General features: G+C 45.5%; 1 protein-coding gene across 11 annotated transcripts in view; it reads left to right on the forward strand.

Annotated features, from left to right (window-relative positions):
• slco4a1 (solute carrier organic anion transporter family, member 4A1) overlaps positions 1 to 18,905 on the forward strand; it is a 183,881-nt gene that overhangs the window by 42,382 nt on the left and 122,594 nt on the right. The gene's annotated exons all lie outside the window — the stretch shown is intronic.

Genomic DNA, 18,905 nt, shown 5'->3' on the forward strand with positions numbered 1-18,905 from the left:
GCTCTCTATACCCCATGTTCCCCCGTACCCCCATGCCAACTCCATAACTACTCACATAATGTCCACCATGGACAGACCTCAGAAGCGATGTGGTAATGAAAAAATCTTCTAGTAGTTTAACACCACTCTCACTCATACACACTTGATAATGAAAAAGAACTCCCATTCAAAGCTTTTAAATCTCCTAAAAACGAACAAACTTCTATTCAGACTCTAAGTCAAAGACATTTAATCCTCTTTAAACTGTCAACCAAACTGCGAACTCCTCCTGAAATAATTGTAGCCTTTGAAACTCAGCCAAGTATTCATAACGATGTCATAATAACCCTTGAGGAAATGTCGACAAAAATTGCTATTGAAACCAACAACCAAATGGTAATGATTTTTCTGTAACCTATGCCAGATGGCCTGTCAATAAAAGCAATCCAACAGGGTTTTTTTAAAATGCTCACAGCTTAAGTCTGTTATTTTTCATGTTTAAAGAGTGGGGGATTTGAAAAAACTTCAGATCACGACACTTAAACACACTTATCCATATTTCAAGAGTGTTTATGTCTACTTCAACAATTCGTGACTTCCACAGAGCAGATTAAGGATGGCCCTTGAAACAGCCAAAATGAGGTCTGTTCGAACTCAGCGCTAAGTTCAAATGGCCCTGTTAAGCTTGTGTTTCCCACCTGTGAGAATCAAGCTACGCCCCCTTTCCCCACTGGAAAAAATCAGATTTGTTGGAAATGGGGGTGGGACTTCTGCAACAGGATTCTGCCTGCCATTTTTAAAGGCCCTTGGAGTCTTCCTGACTCCACAAAAATCCAGCCCCAAACACTTAGCCTGAATGCACACCTGCATTCAAATAGACCCCGATCAAGAAAAGCTTTAATTTTGCAAACACTTTGATATAATTCCACATGTAAAATAACATTGTTTTTGAAGTCTGACATTTTGGCCCAAATCTTCTGGTCTCTGGATCATGGAAATTGGATGTACAACTGAAGATGTGCATCAGGACCCTGTGGAAGATCTGACATGTGGACCTACATGGGAATTGCCTGGTAAGTTTCAACTTCCGATGGGCAATTCCCCTGCTCTCGGGACTCTCCACCAATGTTTCTGACTCTGAGCTAGATTCAAAGACATGGGAGACATCTGTGGTACTTAGCTGGATAGTTACCCAGAAAACGTTAGACAAATTAAAACCTAGTTTAACGCCTGGGTAACTCCACAGCTGAACCCCCCAATCACTGACCCATCACCTCCCCTGACCACCCGACAACCTCCACAATCACCCGACTAGGTTTCCCACCCAACTTGACTACACTCCCGATCCTACCCGATCCATCTACCCCCCTGACCCGACTACAGCCCCCTGACCTCACCTGATACCTCCCCAAACTGATTACCCTCCGACCCCTCGACTACCCAACGACCTGCTGACCACCTGACTACCTCTTACCTGACCCAACCACCCCCTGACCTGACCTGATTACCTTCTGACCAGCCGACTACCTCTGACCCCACCTGGCTACCTTCCCGACCCGACCTGACTACCCCCCTCGACCACCCGACTGCTCCTCAGACCCAACTACCCACTCACCCACCTACCAGTTACCACTTCACTCACCTGCAACCTCACCAACCTACCACCACACCCAGCCACCACCTCCCCCACCTGCCACCCTACCATCTTCCACCCTACCCACCTCACCTACCTAACCCCTTACCCACTTACCTACCTCACCCACCTACCCATTCCCTCATTCACCCATCCACTCACCCACTGACATTCATTGACTAACTGGTTCAAACTGGACCTTTAAACTTACCGTACGGCAGTTAGTGCCATTAAAAAGGGGCGTGCCCAGTCTTACCCCGACTCTATTCCGTTTCGATGGAGCTCTCCGAGGGGATGCTGCGTTGCGCATTTCTGTGAAAGCCAGGCTCAGCCCCAGGTAGAAATGAGTAACGGCATCGAGTAGGGGAATTGTTTGATCGCAGTGGCAATCCGACGATCGCTGCTGCAGCTTGGAAGATCCAGGTCTTTTGTGTTCTGAATTCATTGTCAGGACTGTAGTATTTACGAGTAATTTTGGTTTGTGACGCAGGCAGCCAGAAAATTGCCTGTCTTTGACACAACATAATTAATGGCTTCAAGCCACTGATTAGTACTTCATTTTTCCCAAATGAGCAGGTTAAAGATTGCACTCTATCAAGATCTATCTGTTGAAACCTACCATCTCATTGAGAGTAACTGCAGATGGTACTGCACATTGCTTATACTTTTGCCAGTAATTTAAAACACATTAGCCGTTAATGCATTTTGAAGTTTCTGAAGACTAATTTCAGGAATATATACCAGATCACAAGACAGAGCAGAAATTCTGCCCCAAATTTCCAAAGTAACCATTTTGCAGAAATATATTCCTTACTTTTTGCTTTATGCTTAATCTCAAACTGACAGCATATTAAACCTTCAATATTGGCATCACTGTAAAGCATAAAATTAATATTATCATTTTCTAGATTATAGGAAGTTGTACATACAATACTATAGATGCTGTTGTGGGATCATCTAATGAACTCCATATTCACTAAAAATTAACTTCCTGCACTTTTGAATCTGTGGTTCCACCATAATTTACAAATAGCCGAGATTGAGTAAATCTTGTTTGGTTCTGCATCCTCCATATTTTGCAGCAGTTTAGCCTAATTTTGAGAGATTGAGAAGCTATGTTCTGTATGCATATGAAAATGTCATGATGTTGTTGATGGGTGGGTATGGGTTGGGATAGATGGGTGTTTACTGTGGGCAGCCTCCTACTCTTTGTGTTGTATAAGGCCTCAAACCTTGCACCAATTGGCATTTCGGTTTTCTCCAGCTGAAGTTCTTTTCAGTCATCGTCAGCCTACCTACAGAGCAGATTAGATTAGCCGGACTTTGAGATTTCAAACATTTTATGCTTTTTAATCCAGCCTGTCTGAATTTCTTGTTTTTTTTTGGTTCTACAGTAACCTGAGGTGTTTATATTGATGCTGGGTGGCAAACGTCCAAAAATAAGCTTTTTATGGGAACATCAGCAATCCATGCTACACTCTCTAAACTGCCATCTAGGAACAAATACCAAAAGGAGCATTACTATAGGCTAAGGAATAAATCTCCAGTCTTTGTTTGGTCGATAGGAATATGCCCGATTAGGTTGCGGCCATATAGCTTTGCTCTTTAAAGCTGATCCATCCACAACTGTCTGCACCAAAACACAAAAAAAGGGAAGACTTGCATTTATGCACATTTCACAACCAAGGGACACCTCAAAGCACTTTATAGCCAATGAAGTACTTTTAAAGTGTAGTCACTATTGTAATGTAAGAAATGTGGCAGCTAATTTGTGCAGAGCAAGCTCCCACAAACAGCAATATAATAACGATCAAATAAACTGTTTATGAGATGTTGATTGAGGGATAAATATTGGCCTGGACACGAGGGGGAATTCCCTTGCTCTTATTTGAAATAGTGCCATGAGTTCTTTGACATCTACCAAAATAGGCAGCTGGGGCCTCGGTTTATCTCATCAAAAAGATAGCATCTCCAACAGTGCAGTGCTTCTTCAGCATTGCTCTGGAGTGTCAGTTTTGATTTTTATGCTCACATCTTGGAGTGTGATTTGCACCAAGAACCTTGTGACTCAGAGGTAAGAGTGCCACCAACTGAGCCACGGCTGAAACAAGCAGGGTAACATCGTAGATAGATCAGCTTATCTGCATTAACATTTACGTTAAAGGCATTAGAAATGCCAGTTGTAATAGTCAATGGCCAGAGTCATCTTCTCGGCATGGGGTTGGCGGGTCCCGCACGCCGACGCGTAAAATGATGCGCGGTGATGTTGAGTGTGTGTCCCGATGTCACCATGCGTCACTCCGATCTTCGGTTCGGTGGGCGCGCACCGGAGTCGGCTGTGCACCTGCCAAACTGTCAAAGGCCTGTAAAGGCCATTTAAATAGTAATTGAAATGATTAACAGGGCTACCTATCCAACCTTAAGGTTGGCGGGGCAGGCGAAGAGCCCTGACGGCCGTCACATTTTTCTTGGAACCTCATCCACGGGCGGGATGAGGTTTCAGGAAGTGTTTATTAATTGGATAAAATGTTTCAACAAAATTCATAAACATGTCCCAACTCATGTGACAATGTCACACGAAGGGATGTGTCTGAATAATTTTATTTGTACTTTTTTTCGATTTTTGATAATGAAGTTAATCTCCCTGAAGCAGCTCTGTGCCTCAGGGAGATATCTGCGCTCTTTCGTGTGCAGGCCCCGACTCTCCCTCCTCCCCCTGCCCATACAGGCAGCGCTGAGCACTTCCAGGTGCACGTCACGCTGGGTGGGCCTTAATTGGCCCGCCCGTGTAAAATGGCGGCGCGCAGCCGATCGCGGGCGGCGATTGGCTCTGCGCCCACCCGCACTGCTTCCTGCCCGACGGGGAGAAAATTCTCCCCAATGTCACTAATGGTTATATAGCTCCCTTGTTGTCACCTCAGCATCACACTGGGGCATGCCATATTTGCCTCGGGTTCAGGAAACTCACCCCTATGGAAGAGCTGCATTTTGTTTCTTGCGTAACTCAACATAGTCCAAGACACCCCCAGTGGTGTTACAACACTGTTGCCTCATCAGCATTGAAGTGACACAGATATTTTTGTGATATTTTGTACTCAACTGTATTGGAGGACTCCATGGCATTGAATAACTATCTGGGCAATGATATGTGGCAAGGGGCTTTTGATATGCCTGGATTTTTTCCAATGGCGGGCGGGCCACCCGCCATCGGCTGCACGCCGCCATTTTACGCAGGCGGGCCAATTGAGGCCCACCCAGCGTAATGCGCGGCCGTTGGCGCTCAGTGCTGCCTGTACAGGCAGGGGGGGGGAGGACGGAGAGTCGCGTGTGCGTGAAAGAATGCAGCAATCCCCCTGAGGCACGGAGCTGCCTCAGGATGATTGAATGGTTATGAAAATAATTAAAGAATCGATTTAAAAATTTCTTCAAACATGTCCCCTCGTGTGACTGTGTCGCATGGGTTGGGACATGTTTGTATAGGTGAGAAAATTTATTTATTTAAGGCCTCAAACCTTGCACCAATTGGCATTTCAGTTTTCTCCAGCTGAAGCTCTTTTCAGTCATCGTCAGCCAACCTGCAGAGTAGATTAGATAAACTGGACTTTGAGATTTCAAGCATTTTATGCTTTTTAATCCAGCCTGACTGAATTTCTTGTTTTTATTTTTTTGGTTCTACAGTTACCCAAGGTGTTTATATTGACACTGGGTGGCAAATGTCCAAAAATAGGCTTTTATGGGAACATCAATCAATGCTCTCTAAACTGCCATCTAGGAACAAATACCAAAAGGAGCATTTATTTATTTATTCATTTCATAAAAGCTTCAGGAAACCTCATCCCACCCGTGGATGAGGTTTCCTGAAAAACACCAAGGCCGCTTGGGCTCTTCGCCTGCCCGCCGACCTTAAGGTTGGACGGGCAGCATTCTTGCATACTTTAATTAATTCTTAATGGCCTTAATAGGCCCTTAATGTTTCGGCGGGCAGGCAGCCGACTCCGGCGCGCACCCGTCGAATGAAATAACGCGATGACGCCGGGACGCACGCCCGACATCATCGTGCGTCATGTTACGTGTCATGTTACGCGTCAGCGTGTTGGCCCGCTCCCGCATGCCAACTGGAAGATTCTGCCCCAAGGCATAACCAGCACTGCAACATTATTGGCATTTCCCAGTGCTAAATTCTGTGTCAAGCAAGTGCAGGGTACGCCCCATCCCTCAGAGGATGCATCTATGGTTCAGTAACATTGAACTCCCTTCTGACAGGAGCTTCATAAGATAAATCAGGTTGATCCTTCAATTCTTCAATCATTAACAACTTTATTCCATTGTGTTTTATTTCCTGTAAAGTCAGAATTAGGCCGTCATTTACATTCTGTAGTTTTTATATTTCCTTGCACAGAACAAATCAGGAAGTTGCAACAGTTATTAATTAATGGTTGGATGGCCCTTTACTTAACTGCCATTTGCAGGATTAGAAACGTTCTATGAAAGCTTTCTGGGCATTGATCCACCAGTTCATAATTAATAACAATACTTCTTCATGAAGTAATTATTGCACATTTGTCAAACATTACTAATCTGGTTTAACTGCAGTGCGCACGCAATGCCTTTGGCAAATCAGTTATGACAGATGCGGTTAAGGCTTTCATGCAGGAGCCTTCTCTTGTTCTGCTCCTAATTTTGTATTTTATAAGCTCTTTAAGTATTTGAAGTGCATGGAAAGGAGAAGAAATATAAATTACCTGGCCTGCTAGAGTTTTCATCCTTCGAACAATATGCATCTTCTACACCGTGGTACCACCAATCGATTCCGGCAGGCAGCTGGGGAGTGTAGGCCCTGTGGAATTTTGTTTTGGAGGATAATTTAGTTGTTTCTGTCGATATGAACTGACACAAAGGTGCAGGTGCTGGGGCCTGTGTTGGGAATAACTGAGGTCGTTCTGGGGATGGAAGAACAAATTTATTTGATTTGTAAGAACATTTTGAAATCTGGTCAGTAAATAACATTACAAATGTAATTTATTAGAATCATAGGATAGTTACAGGACATAAGGAGGCCATTCAGCCTGTCATGGCTGTGCTGACGCTCTGAAGGAACAATTCAATGAGTCTCACTCCTATCTTTTCCCCGTAGTACAGAATTTTTTTTCCTTTTTTGATATTTCCCTTTTGAAAGCTTCAGTTGACCCTGTCACCAACACTCTGCCAGGGAGTACCTTCCAGATGCTAAACACTTGCTGCGTGAGGAAGTTTTTCCTCACTGCATTTGCTTCTTTTGCCAATTACCTTTAATTCTGTGCACTCTGGTTCTCAATCCTTCCACCAGTGGGAACAGTTTCTTCCTACCTATTCTGTCCAGACCTCTCATGATTTGAACACCTCTATCAAATCTCCTCTCACCCTTCTCTTCCAAGGAGAACAGTCTCAACTTCTCCAACCTATCTACATAACTGAAGTTCCTCATTCCCTGAACCATTCTCGTGAATCATTACTGCATTCTCTCTGCTGCTTTCACATCCTCCCTAAAGAGTGGTGCCCTGAACTGGAGGCAGTACTTCAGTTGAGGCCGATACAGATTTTATACGGATTTAACATATCTTTCTTGCTTTTGTACTCAATGCCCCTATTGATAAAGCCCAGGATGCTGTGTGCTTTATTAACCACACTCTCAAGTGGCCTTCAGTGATTTGTGCACATATATACCCAGACCACTCTGCTGCTGCAGCCCTTTAGAATTGTACCCTTTATTTTACATCTTCCCTCTGCATTCTTCCTACCAAAATGACTTACTTCGCACTTCTCTGCATTGAATTTTATCTGCCACTTGTTTGCCCATTCCACCAACTTGTCGATATCCTTTTGAAGTTGTGTACTATGCTCCTCATGGTTCACAATATTTCTAAGGGCAGAATTTTACCTTCAGCGTGCGGGCGCATGCCCGACACGCCAGAACGTAATATGAGGCGCGATGATGTCAGGCGTGCGTCCCGACGTCTTCGCGTTGTCTCGTGATAATTGGAAGGGCTATTAAGGCCATTAATGAACTAAGGGGAGGTGATGGCGTAGTGGAATTGTCACTGGACTAGTAATCCAGAGACCCAGGGTAATGCTCTGGGGACCCGGGGTTCAAATCCTGCCACGGCAGCTGGTGGAATTTGAATTCAATAAAAATATGGAATTAAAAGTCTAATGGTGACCATTAAACCATTGTTGATTGTTGTAAAAACCCAACTGGTTCACTAATGCCCTTTAGGGAAGGAAATCTGCTGTCCTTACCTGGTCTGGTCAGACCCACAGCAATTTGGTTGACTTTTAAATGCCCTCTGAACAAGGGCAAATAGGGATAGGCAATAAATGCTGGGCACATCCCATGAATGAATTAAAAAAAAACTTCAAATTTATGCTGAAAGGTGAAAAGGCCAAGCGGCCTTTACATTTTTTAGGAAACTTTAGCAGCTACATGCCTCGGAGATTGAAGCGCTCTTTTGCGCATGCGCGAAAGAGTGCTGGACCTGACTCTTCCTCCTCCCCCCGCCTACACAGGTAGCACTCAGCACTACCCCTCGCGATCCATGCTGGACGGACCTTAATTGGCCCACCCGCATGAAATCGCAGTGCGGAGCTGATCGCGGGCGGCGATCGGCTCCACAACCGCCCCCCCCCCCCCCCCCGCCCGCCCACTCCCACCAAGCCTGCCCGACCCATGTAAAATCCTGTCCCAAGTTTCGTATCATCTGCAAATTTTGAAATGATGTCCCGTACACCAAGGTCTAGGTCGTTAATATATATTATGAAGAGCAGTGATCCTCACACCGATCCCTGGGGAACTCCACTATAAACCTTCCTCCAGTCCAAAGAACAACTGCTCACCACTCATCTTTATTTCCTGTCACTCAGCCAATATCATATCCCTGTTGATGTTGTCCCTTTTATCCCATGAGCTATAACATTGCTCACAAGTCTGTTGTGTGGCACTTTATCAAATGCCTTTTGGAAGTTGATGTACACCAGCAGCATTACCCTCATCAACCCTATCTCTTACATTATCAAAAAACTCCAGGGAGTTAGTTAAACACGATTTGCCCTTAACAATCCCGCTGGCTCTCCTTAAGTAACCCACATTTGCTCAAGTGACTATTAATTTTGTTTTGAATGATTGGGCAGAATTTTTCTGTCGGCGATTTAGGGGCGGGGCCCGCTCGCCAATGGGAAAATGACACGGGATGACGTCAGGAGGAACCCCTGACGTCATCCCAGTCCATTTAAATATTGAGGAAGGCGGGCGGGACAGCGAAATCAGCTGTCCGCCCGCCGACTTGTCAGTGGCCAATTACATGGCCATTGACAGGATAATTAACTTGTTAAATGCTCTGCCCGGCCAAGCTTAAGGCTGGCGGGCAGGCCAGGAGCCCCAGCGGGCTTCTGACAATACATGAAACCTCATCCACTGGCGGAATGAGGTTTCATGTCCGTTTTTTAAAACTTCAATAAAGTTTATATGCTTCTTATTAACATGTCCCATCTCGTGTGACATTGTCACATGAGGGGGACATGTTAATTTTAATATTTTTCTATTTTTAAAGATTTTTTATACTGTCAGTAATCTCCCTGAGACAGCACTTAGTCTCAGGGAGCAGTGCGCTCTTTTGCGCGCATGCATGAAAGAGCGCACTTTGACATTTGGGGAATCCCTCCCCCCCCCCCGCCCCCCTGCACAGGAAGCGCATAGCACTTCCTGTCGGGCAGGCCGCTGGGCGGGCCAATTAAGGCCCGCCCACTCAAAATGGCGGCGGGCCCCGTTTCGGCGGCGGAGTTCAGCTGCCCACCCGCCTCTGAGCCGGTGGGGTCCGCCCGCCCATCAAGGTAAAAATTCTGGCCATTATTTCTAAAAGCTTCCCCACCACTGAGCTTAAACTGAGCATCACTGAGAAGACAATGATAGGCCTTTTGCTTGAAATGCTACAGTTCTTGTGGCGATGATGCTCTAACAATAGTGTTGAACATGGGGCAGTATTTTACAGCCCTGTTTCGGCGGGGACGAGGCCGTAAAATGCGGCGGGACGTTATAAATCCCATTGACGATAGCGGGAACGTAAAATCCCGCTGTCGTAAAATTCTGCCCATGGAATTCCAAGCTATTCCAAGGAACAGCAATATTTGTCCCAAGTCGATGACTTCTTCTTGTACTTCTCAGAGACAGAAGTTGAAGAGTGGTGAGGTGCTGCTGGTGTAACTTTTTTGCAGGGTAGCCAACAGGTTATACATGCATTATCCGTGTGCTTGTGATGGAGGGGGTGGATATTGACTCCATTGGCAGAACCAGGCAAATTGTTATATCCTGGTATTGACTTTCACATGTTGCTGCTGGACCCAGTCAGGTGAGTGGAGAGCACCCCATCACAAATGTGGCATGAACTTTGTAGATTATTGAGGGTTCAGGAGGTGAGTCACCCATCACAGAGCTACTTCCTCATATTTTTTGCTGTTAGTAAGGTGACATTAATTGAATCAATCTGTTGCATTACCACAGGGAGTTAACTGCTGTGACGCAACATTAAGCAGCCACATCCTGGATTACTGATGAGTAATGCCACAGATGAATAGTTTTAATGTCAGTACAATGAATGAAGCAGTTTTAGAACTTCGTGAAAACAAAAGTAGCTGGAAATACTCAGCAGGTCAGGCAGCACCTGTGGAGATAAACCCATTTCATGTCAGGATGACTTTTCATCAGAACTGAAAGACAAATGTAAATTGTTAAGCCAGTGGAAGGGGGATAGTGGGCAGGAGTAACAAAACATAGTTAATTCCTCACCTCATCAGGACACAACTGTTGTTGCTTTATTATAGCCATTACCTCTCTCTATCTGTTACATCATGAAATCTTTTGTTATTTAATCTCTCCTGCCCTCCACCTTATCACACACTTTCCATTTTGTTATTCCTACCCCCTACCCCTTCCTCTGGCTTAAAAACTCTGACATTACTATTTTTCTTCAGTTCTAAGGCTACCTTGACCTGAAACCTTACCCGTTTCTCTCCACAGAAGTTCGCTGGCCTGCTGAGTATTTCCAGCATTTTATTTTATTGTGCCATCTTAAGTTAGCGTGAAGACTTCTGGTTGTGTTCCAAATTTCATTCAGTTTTGAATTCAGCTCTGTTCTAAAGAACAAGCTTATTATTCTGTGCCTAAAAATACTCAAATTCTTTATTTTACCTATACACATAAATACAGGCTAATTGTTACAAATACCTCCACTTAAACTCTTAAATAAAAATAACCATGTCTCATTGCCTCAACATGAGTAGACTACACATCAGCTGAGTGACAAATTTAAGCCCCTATTACTCATCGGAAGTATGCACCAAATGTGTTTTAAAGTATTTGCAAAAGAAAATTATTGCATGTTTAAGAGCAAGGAAGTAAGATAAAAGCGGATTGCTCCCATGGCAGAGCTGACACAGGAATGGTAGGTTGATGCCTTCAGAATTCCTATGTTTCATTGCCTTGTAACCTGGACGACCATAACTGGATCACCGATTTGACTCATACTTGTGAGTGGAACAACAGCTGTTATTGTTTGTGGTTGCTGTCACATAATCTGAATGGCAATTATTTTGTACACAGTCATTTCATTTTGAGTACTATTTAAAATCAAGAACATCAGAACAGAAGAGATAAGGCCATAAGAAGTAGGAGTAGGAGTAGAGCATAAGGCATAAGGTTCTGCCAGCCTGCTCAGCCATTCAAAACGATCATGGCTGATCTGCTTCAATTCCATTTTATTGACCATTCCCATTACCCTTGATTTCCTGAGGGCAGGGCCCAGGAGAGGGGGTGCACATGTTGCTAATCACCAGGCCTTTGGGGAGGCGGGGCTTGAGCAGCGACACGCCTCTCTCAGGTGGTCACCTCACACCTCAGTGTGCTCACAAACAAGCGTGCGGTGGGCGCTGCATCCTGGGACAAAGTTCCAGCGCTTGAAATCCGATTGTCCTGGAGCTACAGCCTGAGTCCATGTGGCCATTTGTTTTGACGCTCAGGGTGCATTCTGGGTGGTGTAGCGTGCCCTTGGTCGCGCTCTTGCCCTCTCGCACAGCGCTGGCCCACTAAAGGAACACAGGAGTCGAGGTAGCGTTGTGGCCTGGGGGGGGCCCTTGAGCAGCAACGATTGCAGCAACAGCGAGGCCCAGGGGAGCTGGAATGTTAGACGGGATTGAGAGGAAGCAAGTCTTACCACCTTTTACAGCTATCCCGAGCCCCTCCTCAGCGATATTAATCTCCAAACCTCCAGGGCCTGGGGGTGGGTGAGTGACTGCCAGTTGCAAAAGACTGTGGCAGGACAGAGACTAGTAGGATAAAGAAAGAGTCAGAGATCGGGCAGATGCAGTTCAACGTGGAAAAATATGAAGTGATCGATTTAGGAAATAAGAATAGGGAGGGGAAATACAACCATTAAAAATGGAAGATGTTAAATGGAACAGAAGAATCTTATTGTGCAGATATACAGGTTGTTATAAAAATGGGCCAGGATTTTATGGCCCCATCGTGGCATCTCTCCCCCCGGCAGATGCAGCGAGCCATTTAAATATCCATTCAGTTCAGCCAGACCATAATATCCCGCCGGGCGGGACGGGCTGTAAAATACTGGCCATTGAACACAAGTACACAAGGCCATAAAAATAGGTAAACAAATCCTTGGTTTGCCTGGAAGTACAGAACAAAATAGAAAGGAGGAAATATTAGAACTTTACAGGACTGTTATTAGACTATACTTAGGATTACTGTGTAGTTTTGAGTACCCACAAATAGAAAGAATGTAAAAGTAATGGAAAAGACGCGTTGTAGCTTCACATGGATAATGGTGAGGAGGCAGAGTTAGGAAGAGAAATTTGAGAAGTTTGGGCTTTTTCACTAAAGCTGCAAATTAAGAGTGTGTTTGTGTTTGAGAGAGAGAGAGAGAGAGAGAGAGAGCCCTGAGACTGGGAGTGAGGCACACACACACACCCCTTCCACTCTCCCTCCCCAACAACCTATCCACATGCCAGTCCAGGAGAGAAGGAAAACCCAGGCTGAAAGACAGCCCATTTCCGATCCCCACTTTCATATGAATTCTTCTGAGGCCAGCTCGGAGTATGTGCCACCAGGAGAGAATGCAAGGTCGGTGATAGTTAAACCCAACTTTTTAGTCAGGCCAAGTCCCCTTCCCCTGCCCAGGAGTTGGGCCCTAGTCTGTCTCTCTCTAGCTCTCTTCTTAAGTGATAAGGCAAAAATGGTTTTATTAGCTAGTTCGGCTGCTTGGCACTTTTTGGTGGTCATTTTTATTAATTGCTCATTTATTTCAGTGATCAGTTTATTGCTTTGGCAATGATCTCTTGGCTCAGCAGGTTGTTTATGGCCAAGATTTTTACCTTGATGGGCAGGCGCGCGCCCAACCCGAATGAGCGTAAAATGACGCGCGATGATGTCGGGTGAGCGTCCCGACATCATCGCGCACTCACGTGATATTTCAGTCGGTGGGCGCGCACGGGAGTCGGCTGTGCTCCCGCTGACAATTAACAGGCCTATTAAGGCCATTAAAGTACCAATCAAACGTCATTTTTTGCTGCCCGTCCAACCTTACGGTTGACAGGCAGGTGAAAAGGCCAAGCGGCCTTTGTATTTTTTAGGAAACCTCATCCATGGGCGAGATGAGACTTCCAACAATAATTAAAAATAAAATAAAAATGTTAACGTTTCATTAGTAACATGTCCCTGCTCATGCGACAGAGTCACATGAGGGGACATGTTTTGTAGCATTTAAAAAATCTTTTATTTTGATTTTGAGTGCCTCAGGGAGCTTTTCCTGTGTGCGTGCGTGAAGTTCCCTGCTCGCCCTCCTCCCCACAGCTCCCCACCCTGGCAGCACCAAGTGCTGCAGTGCACGATTCACACTGGGCAAGCCTGAATTGGCCCGGCAGTCCGATACGGGTGGAAGTCAGCTTCCCCACTGCTCCCGCTTGCCCCCCCCCAGCTGAGCCCACCTGACGAGGGCAAAATTCTGCCCTGTGTTCTCTTCACACCGTAACATTTTCCTTTGAAATTCATCTGTAAAGTGGTGCCAAGCCAGATCTCAGGCAGCTACAGCTGGGTTTCTTGCTAAAGGGGAATGAGAGTCTCCCAAGTAATCTGATTGCCTTTTGGAGGGCTGGCAAAAAGGGTTATTTTTGCTCCAATAGAAATGGGAAGTGTTGGAAAGGCTCAGGACAACTTGCGGCACCTGTGCAGAGAGAAACAGAGGTCAGTGACCCTTTGTCTGAACTAGTGCAGACCATGGGCCTGAAACACTGTTTGGTGGACAGGCTAATCAGCCAGGCGGCCTTTATGTTTTTCATCAAACCTCATCCAAAGGCGGGATGAAATCTCCGTTAAGAAATAACAACATAAATAAATATCTACGGACAGCATTTGTATGAGATATGCTTTCAGGTGCTTAATTGTGATGCTTGGGCATTTTTTTTTTTTGCAGCTTTTTAAACCTTTATTTCATCCCTGAGGCAGCCGTCTTCAGGGAGCTCTCTCGCAACGCTTACCCGCGCCTGCAGTGACATCATCACCTGCCCCCAATCTGGCAGCGCTGACCTTTTCAGCGTGCACTTCACGCTGCCCGGCTGTTAATTGGCCAGCCGGTGTGAAATTGCGGTCAGGGGCCGATCACAGTCAGGGATCCATTTCCCGGCCGCTCCTAGGCCCGCCTGTGCTTGCCAAGGGTAAAATTCAGGCCTCTGTTTCTTTCTCCACAGATGCTGCCTGGCCTGCTGAGTATTTCCAGTATTTTCTGTTTATGGCCAGAATTCTACATTCGGCATGCGGGCGTTTTCGCTTGCTCGCCAACCGTAAGGTTGAACGGGCAGCGTTAAGTTGATTTTAATTAGCTCGTTAACGGCCTTAAAAGGCTGCGCGTCATATTACATTCGGCATGCGGGTGCGAGCCCGCATGCCGAATGTAATATGACGCGCGGTGACATCGGGCGTGCGTCCTGACGCCATCGCGCACTCGCGTGATATTTCATTCGGCGGGCGCATGCCAGAGTCGGCTGCGCACCTGCCAATAATTGAAAGGCCTTTTAAGGCCGTTAATGAGCTAATTAAAATCAACTTAACGCTGCCCGTTCAACCTTACGGTTGGCGGGCAAGCGAAAAGGCCAAGCGGCCTTTACATTTTTTAGGAAACCTCATCCACGAGTGGGATGAGGTTTCCTGAAGCAAATAAACATTAACTGAAAACTTTATTTTTGAATTAAAAACATGTCCCAGCTCGTGTGACAGAGTCATAGACAGAGTCAGCGTGGGCCCCGCTCGCCGATGTGTAAAATGACGCCTGGTGATGTCACCATGCATCATTCCGATCCTCAGTTCGGCTGCGCTCCCGCTGAACTGTCAAAGGCCCATTAAGGCCATTTATTAAACTAATTGAAGTACTTGTCTGGACTGCCCATCCAACCTTAAGGTTAGCGGGCGGGAGAAGAGCCCAGGCGGCCTTCACATTTTTCATGGAACCTCATCCACAGGCGGGATGAGGTTTCATGAAGGGTTTATAAGTTTAATAAAAATTTTAACTAAAATTCATTGACATGTGCCAGCTCATGTGATACTGTCACATGAGGGGACATGTTTGAAAGGTTTTTTTAAATTCTTTTATTCAACTTTTCAAAATCAAAGTAATCTCCCAGAGGCAGCTCCGTGCTTCGGAGATTTCTGGGCTCTTTCATGCGCATGCACAAAAAAGCGCAGGCCTCGACTCTCCTTCCTCCCCCCCGCCCACGCAGGTAGCACTAAGCACTTCCAGGTGCACATCACGCTGGGTGGGCCTTAATTGGCCCGCCCGTCCAAAATGGCGATGCGCAGCCGATCGTGGCTGGCAATTGGCTACGCGCCCGCCCACGCCCACTCCCGAACCGCCCATCTGACGGGGAGAAAATTCTCCCCCAAAAATCTGTCAATCGAAGCTTTAAATATATTCCACGATGGTGCATCCCCAACCCTCTGGGGTAGAGAATTCACACCCTTCAGTGAAGACATTTCTTCTGTTACCTTCAGACTGTTGTAGATTTCTCAGCTGGAGAAACAAACTCTGTGTCTTCCCCATTGAACCCCATTGGAGGTATGAGCTTTGGCAATAAAGCTGTTGTGTGTCATTGTGTCCAACTAGTTGCGGTAGTTGGAGGGATGATGGAAGTTTTAAACATAGGCCTGAGTCTGCTTTACCTCCAGACTCAAGTGTGTAAGGCGTCGCAGTACTTTGTTGTTGTCAGCATTATTATTAACAATTTCATTTAAATGAGAAGAGGAGAAATAAATTGTTTTTATGCGTGGAGAGTCATTTACTAATTCAAAGATAATTAGGTTGATTTGGTAACCTGATAATGTTACACAACTTGCTGCATGTGACTAAAGCACACCGAGAAACGATAAATAAATTATCTTGCTGGTTTCTGCTTGGAACGTGGTGGTTCATGCTAATGCCCATTGCCTCGTTTACTATTCACTTGTGAACACGGACAACTAAATTGAACTCTTCCTTTAATTGAGCTTTTCAGCGCTCAGCTTTCCTCCCAGTTACTTTAATGGATTTAAAAGTGTGGGCTGGCGAGGGCAGAATCTGGAAAGGCTGGTACTAGTATCAGCACGAGTTCCATCGTACAGAGTTTTTACAGCTCAGCATGACCCTGGTCTCGCCAGAGTCCACATGCACACTTTTCATTAGCAACCATATTCACAAATGGGAAACGAGCAGAGGAAAGCTAAGATTGATTGTGGCACCTCCACTATTGCCTCTGAGATCTGCTAATTCAGCACTGATGGCATTTTTGAACCTGGGACCTTGGTCTGCATGACTCGATACTTCATCACTTGGTACTCATTTGTTAACTGTTAACTTAAAATGTGTTTCTAGTAATGGTTAAATAGTGGAGTTTTCTCTATAAATATCTGCCCTATAGTCTAGTGAACAATATTACGATCTAAAACAGAGATCTAGAGAGAATTTTCCGGTCGGCGAGTGGGGGCAGAGCCCACTCGCCGACGGGCAAAATGGCACGCGGTGACGTCGGGAGGGCGACTCGATGTCACCGCGCGACATTTAGATTTTCAGTTCGGCTGCATACCCGCCGAACTGTCAAGGGCCCGTCAAGGCCTGTTAAAAACTAATTAAAACAATTAAGTGAGCTGCCCGTCCAACCTTAAGGTTGGCGGGCAGGTGAAGAGCCCAGGCGGCCTTCGCATTTTTCATAAAACCTCATCCACGGCCGGGATGAGGTTTCAAGGAGTGTTTTAAAATTCAATAAAAATTATTTTGAAAAGTCATTGACATGTCCCAGCTCATGTGACACTGTCGCACGAGGGGATATGTTTTAAAAGTTTTTTTTCCCTTTACTTAAATTTTAAAACCTTAAACTGATCTCCCTGAGCCACAGAGGTGCCTCAGGGAGATTTCTGTATTCTTTCACGCGCATGCGCAAAACAGCGCAGGCCCCAACTCAGGGAATCCCCACGCCCACCCATACACGGAGCGTTCAGCACTTCCGGGCGAGCATCATGCTGGGCGGGCTTTAAAATGGCTGGGCGCCCACCTAAAATAGCGGCACAGACCCAATCGGGGGTGCCGATTGGGTTCGTGCTTGCTCCTGCCCGCTCCCGCACAAACTCCCCTAAGGGGGGGAAATTCAGCCCCTAGATTTGCAAGCAGTCTGTCAATTTTAAGAAATACAGGTGTTAAATTTTCCACTTGCTGCCAGGACTTAAAACTGACCTTGAAAATTACCACATTCACCTTCCCCCACCATCCCCACCCATCCCTGTGCACACAGCCACTATAAGAATGGAACCAAATCAGCCTATTTCTATAACAAAAACAAAAATAGCTAGAAAAACTCTGCAGGTCTCACAGCATCCGTGGAAAGGAAGACAGAGTTAACGTTTAGAGTCCGTATGACTCTTCATCAGAACTAAAGAGAAAAAGAAATGAGATGAAATATAAGCTGTTTAAGTGGGGTGGGACAGGTGGAACTGTATAGAGGGCCAGTGATAGGTAGAGGCAAAGGAGAGATTGCCAAAGATGTCATAGACAAAAGGACAAAGGGGTGTGGACAGTGGTGATATTAGCCAAAGGATGTGCTAATGGTGACATTAAGGGTAGAAAGCAGGATGAGCAAGGTACAGATAGCCCTAGTGGGGGGAAGGGATCGGAATAGGCTATAAGTTGGAGATAAAACAATGGATGGAAATAAATTTGATTAAAAAATAATAGAAATAAGTGGGAAAAGAAAAATATGTTTAAAAAAATTATATAATAATTATTAGAAAAAAGGGGATCGGAAAGGGGGTGGGGATGGAGGAGAGAGTTCATGATCTGAAGTTGTTGAACTCAATATTAAGCCCGGAAGGCTGTAAAGTGCCTAGTCGGAAGATGAGGTGCTGTTCCTCCAGTTTGCGTTGAGCTTCACTGGAACATTGCAGCAGGCCAAGGACAGACATGTGGGCATGAGAGCAGGGTGGAGTGTTGAAATGGCAAGTGACAGGGAGGTCTGGGTCATGCTTGCGGACAGACCGAAGGTGTTTCGCAAAGCGGTCACCCAGTTTGCGTTTGGCCTCTCCAATGCAGAGGAGACCCCATTGGAAGCAGCGAATGCAGTAGACTAAATTGAGGGAAGTGCAAGTGAAGTGCTGCTTCACTTGGAAAGGAGTCTGTTTCTATAATGGGCGATCGACCTACAATGTCACTCCTACCACCCAGTGGTAAGTTGAAAATTGACCCAATGCTTACACAATCATCTGCAGTCTTTGGCTAGCAATCTGCTGTTCTTCTGCTTAACGGAAAATGTACAATTTTTACATTTTTTCCTGCTCTGTTTAAGGCCTGGAGTTTATATTGTCTTGATGATTAATAACTGTGTAGAACTAGAGAGTTCAAGATTGTCACATTAGAGATTTATTCCAATGTTATTACCTCTTGGTTGCAACGGCGGTCCAGCTTAATTGTATGATTTAGAACATGTGTTCATCGATACCGTGGGGTGAGGAACTGTTACTGCTGAGTGATCTTGCAATAACTATTTCCAGTAGCTCTTATTTGAAACGTATCAAAAGTAATTCACCCGCACATTAGGTACCTTATCTAAGCTATTGAAGGATCTATCAGGTAGTGTACTGGTTAACTAAGTTTTAAAGTGGTTATATGGTAAAAAATCATAGATATAGGATCAAAAATATTTTAAATTGAGAATTAATTTACATACAAAACCTGTGCGATCT

The sequence above is a fragment of the Cetorhinus maximus genome, chromosome 13 (genome assembly GCF_964194155.1).
Source record: "Cetorhinus maximus chromosome 13, sCetMax3.hap1.1, whole genome shotgun sequence".
Classification (NCBI taxonomy): domain Eukaryota; kingdom Metazoa; phylum Chordata; class Chondrichthyes; order Lamniformes; family Cetorhinidae; genus Cetorhinus; species Cetorhinus maximus.